Source organism: Pleurodeles waltl, chromosome 11, assembly GCF_031143425.1.
Source record: "Pleurodeles waltl isolate 20211129_DDA chromosome 11, aPleWal1.hap1.20221129, whole genome shotgun sequence".
Classification (NCBI taxonomy): domain Eukaryota; kingdom Metazoa; phylum Chordata; class Amphibia; order Caudata; family Salamandridae; genus Pleurodeles; species Pleurodeles waltl.
The window spans coordinates 587,277,615-587,296,616 of NC_090450.1; positions in this window are offsets into that span (position 1 = coordinate 587,277,615).

The window sequence follows — 19,002 nt, forward strand, 5'->3', positions numbered from 1 at the left end:
CACAGTGCTGCCTCACTCATACAGCACAGCAGGCATTAAAGAGGGGTCAACCACAGAAACCAGGTGCCATACTTGATGAGGGTGATCCCACCAACATTGTACGCCCCTCAAACAAAACAGTTGCACTCTTTCGGGAAAGCAATCATTCCTTTATTCTGAACGAAAACAACAACAAACAATTTTGGTAAATGCCTTCCTCAGTGTTTACATTACATGTAAACAATTGCTTTCCCGAAGGAGTGCCGACTGTTTTGTTTGAGAAGCATATATATATATATATATATATAAATATATATATATATATATGTACCTACAAGAATTGCCGCACTCCCAGAGGTAAAGAGGTAAAGATGAGCAGATTCCGTTTATTCACAGAGCAGCACTTCAAACACCACTACGCGTTTCAACATTTTGGGGGTTATTCTAACTTTGGAGGAGTGTTAATCCGTCCCAAAAGTGACGGTAAAGTGACGGATATACCACCAGCCGTATTACGAGTTCCATAGGATAGAATGGACTCATAATACGGCTGGTGGTAAATCCGTCACTTTTCCGTCACTTTTGGGACGGATTAACACCTCCTCCAAAGTTAGAATAACCCCCTTTGTCTTCCTCCAGTGGTAAATGAGACCCATGTGTGCCTACAAACTAAAACCACCTGAGGAAGATGAAATGTGTGAATAAACGGAATCTGCTAATCTTTACCTCTGGGAGTGCAGCAATTCTTGTTGGCTTATTTTTCGAGGGTCCTGGTCTCAACCCTTTGCTGGCACCGGCAGTCAGAGCGCGCTGCTTTTCAGACCAATTGTTTTGCTATATATATATATATATATATATATATATATATATATATATATATATATATATATGTAATACACAAGTACATATATTACCTTCTGTGGTCACCAGTAAGTAGTTACAGTTAGGACCTGGTTTTCATAGAAAAAAGTGTTTTTTGACTTGGCTATACCTTTGGCGCTGTTTGACTAATCTTCACAACACTTTCCAAAAAAAGTGTGCCCAAGAGTCTTGTTGTGCGTGGAGCGTTTCGGGGTGATCGGTCAAGTGGGGGGCTGAGAAAGAGGGGAGGTCAAAAAAAGTGTGTTTCCCATGTTAATTCCCATTGACTGTTTAGACATGCCTGCAGCCCGAACCACTGGACGGAATTACACCAAATTTGGCAGAAAGGTAGCTGATGGTCCGCAGGTGGCATTTTTCCTTATTTGGTGTAAATCCACTCTGTAGTTTAGAAGAAATGAAAGGAAATCCAAATTTGGATATGTAGGGACACGACCACTCCATGAAGAAGTTGTTGTGCAAAGATCTGATTGGCTGCCAACACTTCAATCAGGAAGTGTTCGCAGCCATTTTGAGACTTGTAAATAAACATAGAAAAGAAAGGGGTCAGGGTATCATTTCCCTAGCCCCCTTGCTTTTGTTCAGAGGTCCCTAGGGAATCCCCAGGGCTAAAAAGCATTTTTTTCAAAACAACCGCAGCGAAAATCGAGAATACTCGCAGATTTTAACTGCAGCTTTAAAAAAAAAGCAGCAAGTGTGATCTCCTGTGTTTGCTTTTATGTTTGCCCCAGGGGGGGGTCAGGTTTCAGGGACATTGCCAAAATATAGGAGAGGGCACATGCGGCTTTCCTGCTACAGCTTATCAAAGCCCCCAGGACCACCACCTCGCCCAAGGTATTGTAAATTGTGTATGTGGACAGGCCCGCTGGCCCATCTGCACCCCGGACCCCATCTGCCGAGGGCAAAAGATCTCAAATGAATGTGGGGAGCCCATCCAGCTCCCCTGTTCCCACAGCCCCGGGGACCACCCATTCCCGGAGCACTGTAAATTATGAATGCCACCTCCCTGGGGCAAGAGTTCTTTGATGAAGGCAGGAGGCCCATGCACCTTCCACAGCCCCATGGACCGCCACCTCCCTGGGGCTCAAAACAAAAATGTAGGGGGTCAGTCGCGGCCCCCTTACCCCGGGGGACCACCACCTCCCCCATGGAAATAGACTATTAACTATGCCATAACGTAATTATAACTGATGCACTTGCCAAGCACTGCTAAATACTACACAAATTACAGCACTCATGGCATCGTTGATAACATCATTAATAATATCAATATAATATTTGACGTAAAATTTCTCACAAAAAAACTGTGCATGGCATACATATAACACCCCTGTAAACTTTGTTTTTTTAAGTCAGTTTCAATGTTTTTAAATAACTTTAACGTCTGAATATGTGTGAATTATAGTTACCTTAGGGCACGAGTTATAGTTATTTAAAATAACTCTAAATATAACTGTTGAATTTCTATGGTTTTGGACAGGTACATTCAGAAACTAACTATAACATCACTGTAACCTTTGTTCTTTTCAGTGAATTTCTATGCTTTCTTTAATCCTATTTCCAAACTATAACGTCCCTGTAGCCTTTGTTTTGGTCTTTTTAACATAAAGTAATTTTAAATATCTAAACACTGCCGCGCTCAGCCGTTGGCCGTGCACATGGCTGTGCAACCCCCATAAACGCCCAACCTGCACAGCACATGGCTTTCGGACGTGCACAGCAGGAGTTGGCCGCAGGGTCTGTCTCTCTGGGTGTGAGAATAGGTGTGAGAGGATGTCTCTGGGTGTAAGAGTGGATTTTCATCAATGTGAAGAAATAAATATATATATACATATATATATATATATATATATATATATATATATATATATATATATATATATATATATATATATATATATATACAAATAATACTGGCTTGGACAGTAGTTTACCAGTCCAAAGCTGAAATACTGTGCCTGGAGTGGTAAATGGCTTTTGTCACTTTACAGCTCGGCAAGGTTGACACAGTGTCAAACCTATGCTTAAAGACTTTGCTGTACAAATGGCAAAAGACTTTGTCACTATCTAGCTCGGCATGGATGGCACTGTGCTGATCCAATGCTTAAAAACTTTGCTAGATAAACAGACATTTGAGGTGAGCAAATCTAGAGTCTCGCTGGTGTTGCAGGGTGCTCCTTACTAGAGCTGCTCGCCACCTAATCTTGGGAACTACCCAGAGTTCTTCATTCTTCTTTTTTGCATAATTTATGCGTCACTCTAACCCTGAAAGGGATTTGTTTTGAGGATGTGGCGTAACGGACAGAGCTGCTGACCTTGGAGCTGGGGAACCAGGTTTGAATCTCTGAGTCAGTTCAACATCCTGTAATTCTCAGAAAATCACTTAATTACACTGTGCCTACCAAAAATGAATGTGTCCTTGTGTAACGTAACTGGTGCTCATGTAAAGCGCCTCAATACATTCAGGTTGAGTTTGCGCTATATAAAACCGCAAAAACAATATATATCTTGGTCAATCCTCGTTCTGAGAATAACCACATGGTCTCCCTAGAGACTGTGAAGCTGGAAGGGACTTCATTGAAGCCTCTGCTAGTTGTCAGTCAGTGCCAGTTTGAACAACTCAGACCCACAAGTGCACAGCATGTATTATACTACTGTAAAACAAGAGGCAGGTTCTGGGCAGCAACAGTACTGGCAGGGGTGTAGCTTCAGGGGAGTATTTGGGGTGTTACAGCCCCCCCAATAAATGTATTTTATGATAAATAGTTCGGTACCGGTGCTTTCAATAGGGTACTGTGAGATATCAGTCAAATTTCAGCAGGTATTTTTACATACACATGGACAAAAACGCGAATACACTTTGTGGAAAGCCATTAAAATGTTTGGCTCTTTTACAGAATATTGTATTTTCTCTCGTAGTACTCCTACCAAACTGCATTCCTCTCCCTTCCCACTGCCTCCTAGGCCTCACTCAAGCGCCCTTCTTGTCATTGTATTTAAACATTACATGCCAGCATGATTGGTGGAAAATCTGAAGCTCACTCCCCCAATCTTACCAAGCTACGCCCCTGAGTGATGCTACTGCCTGAGAAGTAGATTTTAGCGTGATGGTTGCTTAAATGCAGCCTTCTTCAGGCCCATATCTATACTTTTTGCCACAAAACTGTGCTAACACAGTTTTGCGGCAAAAAGTTTAGGGCCAGATGTATCAAAGGGGTTTTCCCATTCTGTGTCAATGGGAAAATGTGTTCGTACATATGGCCCTTAGTGCTGGTTTGCGTCATTGTACAAGGCCAGCCAGGCGCCGTATTTATAGAATGGCGCAAGCCAGCGCTAAGCTTGGGCTAGCGTCTAAAAAAAAGACACTAGCCGGATGGGGGTGGCGGTAGGGGTGATCGAGGTTTTGCATCTAAAACTTACACTAAGCTGGTTAGAGGCAAAATAAATGCAGCTAACCAGCCTTGCGTCTTTTCCAGATGCACAACCATCCAAAAACATGACTCCTGTCTTAGCAAAGAAAGGAGTCATGCCCACCACCCCAATGGCCAGTACCTAAGACCAGTGTCCCCTGGGCATGGCCATTGCCCCCAGTGCCACGCAGGGGACCCCATTTTAGGGCCCCCAATGGCACTTAAAACAAATCCCCTAATATTTACCCATACCTACCTGGGCTGGGGGCCCCATCCTCTGGTGTGGGTATTCCTGGGGCTTGGGGTGGGCACATGTGGGCCCATTCCATGGTGTTTGACCATGGAAATGGGTAAATAGGTCCCCTAAAACCTGGTCTGAACCAGGCGTTAAATAATGACGATAAGCAAGCTTAGTGCCATGATTTGGGGCGGCACCCCACCCGTGCGTCATTTTTGCACAGGGGGATAAATATGGTGCTATGGAGATAGCGCCATTTTTTGGAAGGGAATGCCTACCTTGCATCTCATTGATGCAAGCTAGGTTCACATATCAAAAAAATAGTGCAAACTCCAATATTGTGACGCTAGACGTGTCTAGGGTCAAAATATAAATATGGAGTTGAGTTTGTGCCAAATTTACATTAAAAAATTACGCAAATTCAGCGCAGAGAGTTAAATGTGCCCATATGTGTGCCTCATCACACAACCCCCCCCCCCAAAACGAGGGACAAGAAGGCTAACCTTGCCCAGATGAGCATTCATTGTCTAAGTGGAAATATCTGGAGAGTCCATCTGCATTGGAGTGGGTACTCCCAGGTCTATGTTCCACTGTATAGTCCATCCCCTGCAGGGAAATGGACCACCTAAACAATTTTAGGGTTTTCACCTTTCATTTGTTTAAGCCATAATAGAGGTTTGTGGTCTGTTTGAACAATAAAGTGAGCCCCAAATAAGTAGGGTCTCAGCTTTTTCAGTGCCCAGACCACAGCAAAGGCCACCCTATCTATGGCAGACCATCACGTTTCTCTAGGGGTCAACCTCCTGCTAATAAAAACAACAGGTTGATCTTGGCCCTCTGGGTTAAGTTGTGATAGTACACCCTCTACCCCTAATTCAGAAGCATCTGTTTGGACATTTAATTTTCTGGAGTAGTTTGGACTCTTCAAAACAGGTGCAGAGCACATTGCCTGCTTAAGCTCCTCAAAGGCTTTCTGACAACTAGCTGTCCACAATAACCTTTTAGGCATTTTCTTACTGGTGAGGTCATTAAGAGGTGCTGCAATGGAGCCAGAGTTCTTAATGAACCTCCTGTAATACCCAGTGAGACATAAGAAGGCTCTGACCTGGGTCTGAGTTGTAGGGGGAGCCTAGTCCATAATGGTCTAAATCTTCCCCTGCAGTGGTGCAATCTGTTCCCTATCTACCAGGTGGCACAAAAAAAACACTTTCCCCTGCCCTATATGCCACTTTGAAGCCTTGATAGTTAGGCCTGCCTTTTGCAGGGCCTCCAAAACCTTCCAGAGGTGGACCAGGTGATCATCCCAGGTGGAGCTAAAGCAGCAATATCATCCAAATATGCTGCACTAAAAGCATCCAAACCTTGGAGGACTGTACTCACCAGCCTCTGAAAAGTGGCAGGTGCATGTTTCAAACCAAATGGCATCAATGTGAAGTGATAATGCCCTCCTATGGTAGAAAATGCTGTTTTTGCTTTAGCATCTTCTGAAATTTTGATCTGCCAATATCCTGCAGTCAAGTCAAAAGTGCTTAGATACTTGACAGATGCCAGGGTATCTATTAGCTCATCTGCCCTGGGAATAGGGTGAGAATCTGTTTTGGTTACTGTATTGAGGCCCCTATAGTCCACACAAAACTGCATTTCTCTCTTTTCTTCTTTGTTATGAGGTATGGGGACAAGCACCACTGGGCTAGCCCAGGGGCTATCAGAAGGCTCAATAACTCAAAATCTCTACTTTTTTTTTACTTCAGCTATTATGCAATCTCTGACATGGTCAGGTTGCCTGTAAACTTTACTTTTGACAGGTAAACTGTCTCCAGTGTCAACTGTATGTTCACACCAAGTAGTTGTACCAGGTGTGAGTGAGAAGAGTTCAGAAAACTGATCAAGGAGATTTTTACAGTCTTCCTTCTCCTCAGCAGTAAGGCAGTCTACCAGAACCACTCCCGTCACTAAACCATCAGTTTCAGTGGTGGAGAAGAGATCAGGGACAGGGTCACTCTCTTCTTCCTGTCCCTCATCGGTAGCCATGAGCAGGGTTAAGTCAGCCCTGTCATAGTAAGGCTTTAGGCGATTGACATGAAGCACCCTAAGGGGGCTTCTGGCAGTGCCCAGGTCTACCAAGTAGGTGACCTCACCTTTTTTTTCTACAATTAGATGGGGTCCTCTCCATTTGTAATAAATGAAAAGGGTACACTGTTCCAAAGAGAAAGAAAAGGGGCCTAATCCTACAGGAGCGAGAACCCTCATGCATCGCATTGGATGACTAGCTTCATCATCTGGAAAGCTCCTCGTCAGGCTGGCGCTGCAATGCCTGACGGGCTCCCCGAAGGGGGCTCTTAACCGTATTGCTCTAGGAGTAGCAAATGAAACCAGGTCGTATAGGTGAACTACCTTAATCCGAGTACCTGAGCAATATGGAGAGAAAAAGGAGTACAATTGGTTATCCATCTTGGACATACATCATAAATTTAATCAGCAATCATAAGATGGAGACAAAGTTTAAAATCACAAAAGAGAGTGATTAGGTGAGTGATAATGCTCACTTACTCTCTACAAGAACACAAGAGGACTAGACCTATTATGGTACCTCAAGTCGTGGGTCTACATGTTTTGCGTCTAGTGGTCCAGCCGGATCCATTGACGTTTCATCAGGACCAGTGCAAAAATAACAACTTCTCCAAACCATAAATTAGTGCCAATCCTAATAGGGGGGAGTCAAAAAACAAAAACAAAGCGCAGTCACTTACTTTGAGTCTACCTGCTACGTCAAAAAAGGTTGCCCTAGGAAAAGACAAACACATATCGAAATAATAGCCAAAAGTGCACTTGTGAGTTTGGTGATTAGTGCATAGTCACATAACTGTGTAAATTGATTGAGCTTACCATCCCCAGTCTCAGGATAGAGCTCCATAGGTAACACATGTCAGGAACCGGAACAGACAATCTTTATATACCGAAATCATGAAAGGAATAGTATTATCAACAATGTACCATGATAGCAGTATTAGACATCCAACAATTATTGTCAGATCGCATACAGTCAATAAATTGGTTAGTGAGAGTCAAACTTCTAAACAGTGGCAGTTCTAACATTGTATAATATATAAGATGCCCAAATGTTTAATTGATGTATGTCTGTAGGAGGCTGGCCTGGCTTGCAGTGGGTACCAAGGGGTACTTACACTCTGTACCAGGTCCAGTTATCCCTTATTAGTGTAGAAGAGGTGTTTCTAGCAGCTTAGGCTGATAGAAGGTAGCTATAGCAGAGCAGCTTAGGCTGAACTAGGAGACATGCAAAGCTCCTACTATACCACTGGTGTCATATGCACAATATCATAAGAAAACACAATACACAGATATACTAAAAATAAAGGTACTTTATTTTTATGACTGTAGGAAAGTACCATCTTGCCTGGCATATTACCCCCATATTTCACTGTATATATGTTTTTTTAGTTGTATGTGTCACTGGGACCCTGCCAGCCAGGGCCCCAGTGCTCATAAGTGTGCCCTGTATGTGTTACCTGTGTTATGACTAACTGTCTCACTGAGGCTCTGCTAATCAGAACCTCAGTGGTTATGCTCTCTCATTTCTTTCCAAATTGTCACTAACAGGCTAGTGACCACTTTTAACAATTTACATTGGCATACTGGAACACCCTTATAATTCCCTAGTATATGGTACTGAGGTACCCAGGGTATTGGGGTTCCAGGAGATCCCTATGGGCTGCAGCATTTCTTTTGCCACCCATAGGGAGCTCTGACAATTCTTACACAGGCCTGCCACTGCAGCCTGAGTGAAATAACGTCCACGTTATTTCACAGCCATTTACCACTGCACTTAAGTAACTTATAAGTCACCTATATGTCTAACCTTTACCTGGTAAAGGTTGGGTGCTAAGTTACTTAGTGTGTGGGCACCCTGGCACTAGCCAAGGTGCCCCCACATCGTTCAGGGCAAATTCCCCAGACTTTGTGAGTGCGGGGACACCATTACACGCTGCACTACATATAGGTCATACCTATATATAGCTTCACAATGGTAACCCCGAATATGGCCATGTAACATGTCTATGATCATGGAATTGCCCCCTCTATACCATACTGGCATAGTTGGCACAATCTCATGATCCCAGTGGTCTGTAGCACAGACCCTGGTACTGCCAAACTGCCTTTCCCGGGGTTTAACTGCAGCTGCTGCTGCTGCCAACCCCTCAGACAGGCTTCTGCCCTCCTGGGGTCCAGCCAGGCCTGGCCCAGGATGGCAGAACAAAGGACTTCCTCTGAGAGAGGGTGTTACACCCTCTCCCTTTGGAAAATGGTGTGAAGGCAGGGGAGGAGTAGCCTCCCCCAGCCTCTGGAAATGCTTTCATGGGCACACATGGTGCCCATTTCTGCATAAGCCAGTCTACACCGGTTCAGGGACCCCTCAGCCCTGCTCTGGCTGGAAACTGAACAAAGGGAAGGGAAGTGACCACTCCCCTGACCTGCACCTCCCTTGGGAGGTGCCCAGAGCTCCTCCAGGGTGCTCCAGACCTCTGCCATCTTGGAAACAGAGGTGCTGCTGGCACACTGGATTGCTCTGAGTGGCCAGGGCCAGCAGGTGACGTCAGAGACTCCTTCTGATAGGCTCTTACCTGTGTTGCTAGCCTATCCTCTCTCCTAAGTAGCCAAACCCTCTTTTCTGGCTATTTAGGGTCTCTGTCTTTGGGGATTCTTTAGATAACGAATGCAAGAGCTCATCAGAGTTCCTCTGCATCTCTCTCTTCACCTTAGGCCAAGGAATCGACTGCTGACCGCGCTGGAAGCCTGCAAAACTGCAACAAAGTAGCGAAGACAACTACTGCAACTCTGTAACGCTGATCCTGCCGCCTTCTCGACTGTTTTCCTGGTGGTGCATGCTGTGGGGGTAGTCTGCCTCCTCTCTGCACTAGAAGCTCCGAAGAAATCTCCCGTGGGTCGACGGAATCGTCCCCCTGCAACCGCAGGCACCAAAGAACTGCATCACCGGTACCTTGGGTCTCCTCTCAGCACAACGAGCGAGGTCCCTTGACTCCAGCAACTCTGTCCAAGTGACTTCCACAGTCCAGTGACTCTTCAGTCCAAGTTTGGTGGAGGTAAGTCCTTGCTTCCCCACGCCAGACTGCATTGCTGGGAACCGCGACTTTTGCAGCTACTCCGGCCTCCGTGCACTTCCGGCGGAAATCCTTTGTGCACAGTCCAGCCTGGGTCCACGGCACTCTAACCTGCATTGCACTACCTCCTAAGTTGTCCTCCGGCGACGTGGGACTCCTTTGTGCGACTTCGGGTGAGCACCGTTTCACGCATCCTCGTAGTGCCTGTTTCTGGCACTTCTGCGGGTGCTGCCCGCTGCTTAGAGGGCTCCTTGTCTTGCTCGACGCCCCCTCTGTCCCCAGACGCAATTGGCGACATCCTGGTCCCTCCTGGGCCACAGCAGCATCCAAAAACCATAACCGCACGATTTGCAGCTAGCAAGGCTTGTTGGCGGTCTTTCTTCAGGAAAACACTTCTGCACGACTCTCCACGGTGTGGGGGATCCGTCCTCCAAAGGGGAAGTTCCTAGCCCTTGTCGTTCCTGTAGAATCCCCAGCTTCTACTGTCCAGTAGCAGCTTCTTTGCACCCACAGCTGGCATTTCCTGGGCATCTGCCCATCTCTGACTTGCTTGTGACTTTTGTTTTAGCCAAAGTAGAGGTTTGTGGTCTGTCTGAACAATGAAGTGAGTGCCAAACAGGTATGGCCTCAACTTCTTCAGTGCCCAGGCCACAGCAAAGGCCTCCCTCTCTATGGCAGACCAACGCTTTTCTCTAGGGGTCAACCTCCTGCTGATAAAAGCAACAGGTTGATCCTGGCCCTCAGAATTGAGTTGTGATAACACTGCTCCTACCCCTAATTCAGATGCATCAGTTTGAACAATTAATTTTTTGGAGTAACATGGGCTTTTTAGGACAGGTGCAGTGCACATGGCCTGTTTCTGCTCCTGAAAAGCTTTCTGATAGCTAGCTGTCCACAATACATTTTTAGGCATTTTCTTGGAAGTGAGGTCATTGAGAGGGTCTGCTATGGAGCCATAATTCTTGATGAATCTCCTGTAGTACCCTGTGAGGCCTAAAAAGGCTCTCACCTGGGTCTGAGTTGTAGGGGGAACCCAATCTATGATAGTTTGGATTTTCCCCTGGAGTGGTGCAATCTGTTCTCCACCCACCAGGTGGCCCAGATAAACCACTTTCCCCTGCCCTATCTGGCACTTTGAAGCCTTGATAGTGAGGCCTGCCTTCTGCAGGGCCTCCAAAATCTTCCACAGGTGGACCAGGTGATTATCCCAGGTGGAGCTAAAGACAGCTATATCATCTAGATATGCTGCACTGAAAGACTCCAATCCTTGCAGGACTGTATTCACCAACCTCTGAAAAGTGGCAGGTGCATTTTTCAAACCAAAGGGCATTACTGTGAATTGGTAGTGCCCTCCAATAGTCGAAACTGCAGTTTTTGCTTTAGCATCCTCTGATAACTTGATCTGCCAATACCCTGTAGTCAAATCAAAGGTGCTTAGATACTTGGCAGATGCCAGTGTATCTAGTAGCTCATCTGCCCTGGGTATAGGGTGAGCATCAGTTTTTGTTACCTGGTTGAGACCTCTGTAATCTACACAAAACCTCATTTCTTTTTTCCCATCTTTAGAGTGAGGCTTTGGTATAAGCACCAAAGGAGAGGCCCGTGGGCTTTCACCGTGTTCAACCACTCCCAGTTCAAGCATTTTCTGAACCTCTTGTTTTATGCAGTCCCTGACATGGTCAGGCTGCTTATAGATCTTACTTTTGACAGGCATGCTGTCTCCAGTATCTATAGTGTGCTCACACCAAGAAGTGGTGCCTGGCACAGTAGAAAAGAGTTCAGAAAACTGACCCAGGAGATTTATGCAGTGGTCTTTCTGCTCAGCAGTAAGACAGTCTGCTAAAACTACACCTTCCACTAGAGCATCTTGTTCTGTGTAAGAGAAGAGATCAGGGAGAGGGTCACTCTCTTCTTCCTGTCCTTCATCTGTTGCCATGAGCAGGGTGAGATCAGCCCTGTCATAGTAGGGTTTTAGGCGAATTACATGGAGCACCCTAAGGGGACTCCTGCCAGTGCCCAAGTCAACCAAGTAGGTGACTTCTCCCTTCTTTTCAACAATGATGTGGGGTCCATTCCATTTGTCTTGGAGTGCTCTTGGGGCCACAGGCTCCAAGACCCACACCTTCTGTCCGGGTTGGTACTGAAGCCTTCTGGTCATGCCATTGCTTTTGGAGCTCTTGGCTGGCCTGAAGGTTTTTACTGGCCTTTTTCATGTACTCAGCCATTCTGGATATTAGGCCGAGTAAATAGTCCACTATGGGGGTTATTACAACTTTGGAGGAGGAGTTAATCCGTCCCAAATGAGACGGATATACCACCAGCCGTATTACGAGTTCCATAGGATATAATGGACTCGTAATACGGCTGGTGGTATATCCGTCACTTTACCGTCACTTTTGGGACGGATTAACACCTCCTCCAAAGTTGTAATAACCCCCTATGTCTTGCTTACGAGCTTTTAAAGGTTGTTCCCAACCCTCCTTTACAAGTTTTAGAGGACCTCTTACAGGGTGTCCAAATAGGAGTTCAAAGGGACTGAGGGCTGAAGCTCACTCCTTTCTGGGGTACCTCCCTGTAAGCAAAAAGGAGGCAAGGTAACAGGACATCCCATCTCCTCCTGAGTTTTTCAGGGAGTCCCATTATCATTCCTTTGAGAGTTTTATTAAACCTCTCTACCAGTCCATTTGTTTGTGGATGATAAGGTGTGGTGAATTTGTATGTTACACCACATTCCTTCCACATGCTACCCCTGTCTGATACAACCTTTTTTGGGAAGCCCACCCTGGAAAAGATTCCCAGGAGGGCTTTTGCCACTGCAGGTGCTGTAGTGGTCCTTAGAGGAATAGCTTCAGGATATCTTGTGGCATGGTCCACTACCACCAAGATAAACCTATTGCCTGAAGCAGTAGGAGGGTCAAGGGGGCCAACGATGTCAACCCCTACCCTTTCAAACGGAACCCCAACCACAGGCAGTGGAATAAGGGGAGCCTTTGGAGTGCCACTAGTCTTGCCACTAGCTTGGCAGGTCACACAGGACTTACAAAAGTCTTTTGTGTCCTCTGACATCCTAGGCCAATGAAACAGGGGGACAAGCCTTTCCCATGTTTTAATTTGCCCTAAATGTCCAGCCAAGGGAATGTCGTGTGCCAGAGTTAGGAGGAACTCTCTGTATTGCAGGGGAAAGACCAATCTCCTGGCTGCTCCAGGTTTTGGGTCCCTTGCCTCTGTATACAAGAGGTTATCCTCCCAGTAAACTCTATGTGAGTCACTGACATCCCCATTTTGCTGTTTGACAGCTTGCTGTCTTAGACCCTCTAATGTGGGACAGGTTTGCTGTGCCACACTCAGCTCCTCCCTGGCAGGCCCCCCTCCAACCAAAAGCTCAGCAGTGTCTGCTCCCAGCTCCTCTGGTGAAGGTTCTGCACAAGGGGGAAATTCTTCTTCCTCAGAAGTTGAATCATCTGTAGAGGGAAGGATAGTGGGTAGGGATTTACCCTTACTAACCCTAGCTTTAGGGAGCACTTGGTCCATTCTTCCAGGATCCAAGTCACCCTGTCCTTTTTGCTTTTTGGCCTGAGCCCTTGTCAAAGCAAAAATATGCCCAGGAATGCCCAGCATTGCTGCATGAGCCTCCAACTCCACTTCTACCCAAGCTGATGTCTCTAAATCATTCCCTAGTAGACAGTCTACAGGTAAATCTGAGGCAACCACAACTTTCTTTGGACAAGTAACCCCGCCCAGTTGAGATTCACAACAGCCATGGGGTGGCTAAGAGTGGTGTTATGAGTGTCTGTCACTTGGTACTGGTGACCAAGTAGGTGTTGTTCAGGGTGTACCAGTTTCTCTATTACCATGGTAACACTGGCACCTGTGTCCCTGTAGGCCTGAACCTCAACACCATTTATTTGGGGAAGTTGCTTGTACTTATCCATATTAAGGGGACAAGCAACCAAGGTGGCCAAATCAATGGCACCTTCAGAGACTAGCACAGCCTCTGTGGTCTCCCTAACAAGACCAACCCCAACTAAATTTCCAAAAGTGAGCCCAGCTACTCCCTTGGATTGGCTATTAGTAGGTTTGCTGCCACCACCACTGCTATTACTAGGGGCACTAGGTGTAGCAGTAGGGGTTGTGGTAGTGGGAGGCTTGGTGCTTTTCTTTGGACAACTGGCATCAGTTGTCCAATGGCCTTTTATTTTACATAAATAGCACCATGGTTTCTTTACTTGATTAGAAGAGGATTTGGACCCCCCACCAGAGTGTTTTTGTGGGTCTGATGAAGACTCATTTTTAGATTTGTCCCCACCCTTGTCTGAAGACTTACCATCCTTCTTCTTGCCATCCTTGTCACCCCCTGTATGAACTTTTCTGTTCACTCTTGTTCTGACCCATTTGTCTGCCTTCTTTCCCAATTCTTGCGGAGAGGTCAGATCTGAGTCCACTAGATATTGGTGTAACAAATCAGACACACAGTTATTCAGAATATGCTCTCTCAGAATCAGATTATACAGGCTTTCATAGTCAGAAACTTTACTGCCATGTAACCACCCCTCCAAGGCCTTCACTAAATAGTCAACAAGGTCTACCCAGTCTTGTGAGGACTCTTTTCTGGTTTCTCTGAACTTAATCCTGTATTGTTCAGTGGTTAAGCCAAATCCGTCCAAGAGTGCATTCTTCAAAACTGTAAAATTATTGGCATCACTTTCTTTAACAGTAAGGAGCCTATCCCTACCCTTTCCACTGAAAGATAGCCATAGGATAGCAGCCCACTGCCTTTGAGGGACCCCCTGTACAACACAGGCCCTCTCAAGTGCAGCAAACCACTTGTTAATGTCATCCCCCTCCTTGTAAGGGGGAACTATCTTATGCAGATTCCTAGAATCATGCTCTTTAACAGGATTACTATCTGGAATACTGCTGCTGCAACCATGGGGTCCAAACCCCAACCTCTGTCTTTCTTTCTCTAAGTCTAAAGATTCCCTGTCTAGAGCCAGCTGTTGCTGTTTAAGCTTCAGCCTGGACTCTTCCACCACTCTCAATCTATTGAGTTCCCTTTCTAACATTCTGTCATCAGGGTGGGTGGGTTGTGCATGCTTTGACACAGAAGAATTATGTGAATGAACAGAGGGAGACCTGTCCCTAACAGTTGGCACCCTAACAACCTGGCCTGCAGGAATAACATCCCTACTGTGATGTGAGCTCACATTAGTACCAGCTATGCTAGGTGGTCTGCTAAGGGGCAGGTTGGGAAGGTCACCATCTAACACTCTTACGGGGGGTGCCCCTGAGTCAGAGTGTGAACCATCTCCTAACTTCTCAATGGATGTGCCAGCTAAGACCTTATCATTCTCAATAAGCATGTTAGATAACAATTCTCTAGAGGGATTCTTCCCCACCCCTAAACCTCTATCAATGCAGAGACTCCTCAAACCCTTCCAGTTAAGGTTGTCATAAGCTGAGCTGACCAGATCAAGAGAAGGTCCTACATCAGACATGATAGAAAAAGGTTTAGGGACAGATAAAAGAAAGAAAAAGTTTCAGGACTTTTTAAGGAAACAGAAAAAAAAACTTTCAACTTTTTAGAACTTTTAGAAAGTTTAGAGGTACTTTTCAGAACTTATCAGATAGTGTAAGAGAAGAAAAGCAAAACTTTTTGGTTAGGTGAACATACACTGAACTTGTTTTGTATATTATTCTCTTATGAAAAGTACACAATGACAAAGTGGTAAGTAGTTGCAAGTACTTATCCCACTGCTGCACAACCAATGTAGGAGACTGGCCTGGCTTGTAGTGGGTACCAAGGGGTACTTACACTCTGTACCAGGTACAGTTATCCCTTATTAGTGTAGAAGAGGTGTTTCTAGCAGCTTAGGCTGATAGAAGGTAGCTATAGCAGAGCAGCTTAGGCTGAACTAGGAGACATGCAAAGCTCCTACTATACCACTGGTGTCATATGCACAATATCATAAGAAAACACAATACACAGATATACTAAAAATAAAGGTACTTTATTTTTATGACAATATGCCAAAAGTATCTCAGTGAGTACCCTCAGTATGAGGATTCCAAATATACACAAGATATATGTACACAATACCAAACATATGCAGTAATAGCAAAAGGAAGTAATGCAAGCAATGTAAAGTTACAATAGATTGCAATAGGAGCACATAGGTATAGGGGCAACACAAACCATATACTCCAAAAGTGGAATGCGAACCACGAATGAACCCCAAACCTATGTGAGCTTGTAGAGGGTCGCTAGGACTGTAAGAAAACAGTGAGGGTTAGAAAAATAACTCCCCCCAAGACCCTGAAAAGTAGGTGTAAAGTGCACCTATATTCCCCAGAGAGCACAGAAGTCGTGATAGGGGAATCCTGCAAGGAAGACCAACACCAGCAAAGCAACCAAAGTGGATTTCCGGACGAGAGTACCTGTGGAACAAGGGGACCAAGTCCAAGATTCGCGACAAAGTCAAGAGTGGGCAGATGCACAGGAAATGCCAGCTGAGGGTGCGAAGAAGCTGCCACCGGATGGTAGAAGCTGTGGATTCTGCAAGAACGAAGAGGGCTAGAAACTTCCCCTTTGGAGGATAGATGTCCCACGTCATGAAGAAGCTTGCAGAGGTGTTCCCACGCAGAAAGACCACAAACAAGCTTTGCTAGCTGCAAGGGTTGCGGTTAAGGTTTTTGGATGCTGCTGTGGCCCAGGAGGGACCAGGATGTCGCCACTTGCATGAGGAGACAGAGGAGACACCCAGCAAGTCAGGGAGCCCTCACAGAAGCAGTCAGCACCCGCAGAAGTACCGGAACAGGCACTTAGAAGAGGAGTGAACCGGAGCTCACCCAAAGACACAAAAGGGAGTCTCACGACGCCGAAGGACAACTCAGGAGGTTGTGCACTGCAGGTTAGAGTGTCGGGTACCCAGGCTTGGCTGTGCACAAAGGAAATCCTGGAATAGTGCACAGGAGCAGGAGCAGTTGCAAATCACGCAGTACCCAGCAATGCAGTCTAGCGTGGGGAGGCAAGGACTTACCTCCACCAAACTTGGACTGAAGAGTCACTGGACTGTGGGAGTCACTTGGACAGAGTTGCTGAGTTCCAGGGACCACGCTTGTTGTGCTGAGAGGGGACCCAGATGAACGGTGATGCAGTCTTTTGTTGCCTGCGGTTGCAGGGGGAAGATTCCGTCGACCCACAGGAGATTTCTTCAGAGCTCCTGGTGCAAGAAGGAGGCAGGGTACCCCCAGAGCATGCACCACCAGGACAACAGTCGAGAAGGCAGCAGAATCAGAGATACAAGGTTGCAGTAGTCGTCTTTGCTACTTTGTTGCGGTTTTGCAGGCGTCCTGAGCAGTCAGCGGTCGATCCTTTGGCAGAAGGTGAAGAGAGAGATGCAGAGGAAGTCTGATGAGCACTTGCATTCGTTATCTAAAGAATTCCCCAAAGCAGAGACCCTAAATAGCCAGAAAAGGAGGTTTGGCTACCTAGGAAGGAGGATAGGCTAGCAACACAGGTAAGAGCCTATCAGAAGGAGTCTCTGACGTCATCTGCTGGCATTGGCCACTCAGAGCAGTCCAGTGTGCCAGCAGCACCTCTGTTTCCAAGATGGCAGAGGTCGGGAGCACACTGAAGGAGCTCTTGGCACCTCCCCTGGGAGGTGCAGGTCAGGGAAGTGGTCACTCCCCTTTCCTTTGTCCAGTTTCGCGCCAGAGCAGGGCTGGGGGATCCCTGAACCGGTGTAGACTGGCTTATGCAGAGATGGGCACCATCTGTGCCCATGAAAGCATTTCCAGAGGCTGGGGGAGGCTACTCCTCCCCAGCCCTGACACCTTTTTCCAAAGGGAGAGGGTGTAACACCTTCTCTCTGAGCAAGTCCTTTGTTCTGCCTTCCTGGGCCAGGCCTGGCTGGACCCCAGGAGGGCAGAAACCTGTCTGAGGGGTTGGCAGCAGCAGCAGCTGCAGTGAAACCCCGGGAAAGGCAGCTTGGCAGTACCCGGGTCTGTGCTAGAGACTCGGGTTTCATGGAATTGTATCCCCAATGCCAGAATGGCATTGGGGTGACAATTCCATGATCTTAGACATGTTACATGGCCATGTTCGGAGTTACCGGTGTGACGCTATACATAGGTAGTGACCTATGTATAGTGCACGCGTGTAATGGTGTCCCCGCGCTCACAAAGTCCAGGGAATTTGCCCTGAACGATGTGGGGGCACCTTGGCTAGTGCCAGGGTGCCCACACACTAAGTAACTTAGCACCCAACCTTCACCAGGTGAAGGTTAGACATATAGGTGACTTATAAGTTACTTAAGTGCAGTGGTAAATGGCTGTGAAATAACGTGGATGTTATTTCACTCAGGCTGCAGTGGCAGGCCTGTGTAAGAATTGTCAGAGCTCCCTATGGGTGGCAAAAGAAATGCTGCAGCCCTTAGGGATCTCCTGGAACCCCAATACCCTGGGTACCTCAGTACCATATACTAGGGAATTATAAGGGTGTTCCAGTATGCCAATGTGAATTGGTGAAATTGGTCACCAGCCTGTTAGTGACAATTTAGAAAGCAGAGAGAGCATAACCACTGAGGTTCTGGTTAGCAGAGCCTCAGTGAGACAGTTAGTCATCACACAGGAAACACATACAGGGCACACTTATGAGCACTGGGGCCCTGGCTGGCAGGGTCCCAGTGACACATACACTAAAACAACATATATACAGTGAAATATGGGGGTAACGTGCCAGGCAAGATGGTACTTTCCTACAATGTCACAGTTTGATTATCGTCTTATTTGGGAGAAAAAGACTATGGAAATACCAAGATTTATTATTCTCCATCTATTGCGGAGAAAAGTGCCATTAGTCAAACATTAAAAAAGTATTGGTCACAAGAGTTTATGTTAAAATCATGTGCCAAATTAGTAAAAATCAGAGTTACACTCAACGCGGCATCGGTTCGGTGGGAAATGCATGAACCAGTGCATGTGCGTCTTAGGTTATATTATCGGCGGTAAAAAGAAGAGGGGTTAAATCGCCGGTCTCAATAGTATTGAAAAGTCAGAAGTCCTTATAGTCGTGCCGTATTTGTAGGTCGATTCACCTACCCTCCTGACAGCGTCCCAATTCAAAGTAACTGGACGCTCGTCGGAGCTGTACTAAGTGCGGTGAGACCCGGAAGTGAATTCCGTCTCGCTCGCGTTCCGATGGTAAATGTCATAAAAAACTGACTCAGTCCTCATTAAAGGGCCAATGTCACTGCTTATTCCTACAATATCTTTACTATGGTAGATGTTGAAAGTGAAGTCCACAATATCTATTAAGACAAAGGCCCTCATTCTGACCTTGGCGGTCGGCGGAGAGGCG